This window comes from Takifugu rubripes, chromosome 14 (genome assembly GCF_901000725.2).
Source record: "Takifugu rubripes chromosome 14, fTakRub1.2, whole genome shotgun sequence".
Lineage (NCBI taxonomy): Eukaryota > Metazoa > Chordata > Actinopteri > Tetraodontiformes > Tetraodontidae > Takifugu > Takifugu rubripes.
The window spans coordinates 14,864,046-14,864,546 of NC_042298.1; the positions used below are offsets into that span (position 1 = coordinate 14,864,046).

The following is a 501-nucleotide window of genomic DNA, read 5'->3' on the forward strand; positions in this document are numbered from 1 at the left end:
GAATGGGAAACGGTTTAGGGCCGTTTAGCTAAAAAAAAAAACTCTCGATGCACAGGTTCGGGCCAGTCGAGAATAGTGGTAGCTTTGGCACTATCAAATAGAACATATGTGTTTTTAAAAATTCACCATAATAAAAATGTTTAAAGAGCATCGCAGTTTCTGTAAGAGATTAAAAAGTGAGCGGTGGTCTCTGATCGAGTCCTCGAAATTCCAGTGCGATTCTCACGCATTGGTGGTTCAGTGGTAGAATTCTCGCCTGCCACGCGGGAGGCCCGGGTTCGATTCCCGGCCAATGCAAATACTCTTTTCATTTTTAGCCATTGCGAGGTTCTTTCTTGATTCTTCTTCTCCCCCCTCTCTTACACACGTGTTCCTCGTTAGTATAGTGGACGGTATCTCCGTCTGTCAAGGGTAGTTATTTTTAACCATTGTCGGGTATCAACATCTACACGCTATAGAATAACTCATGATCCCATCTGGAGATGCTGCGCCTCTCTCTCA

The 501-nt window shown here is 44.3% G+C and overlaps 1 non-coding gene across 1 annotated transcript; it reads left to right on the forward strand.

Moving 5' to 3' along the window:
- The first annotated feature begins 226 nt into the window (after positions 1–226).
- On the forward strand, positions 227–297 carry trnag-gcc (transfer RNA glycine (anticodon GCC)). Its single transcript has one exon. It is a non-coding gene; the product is annotated as a tRNA-Gly (tRNA).
- The last annotated feature ends 204 nt before the right edge of the window (positions 298–501 follow it).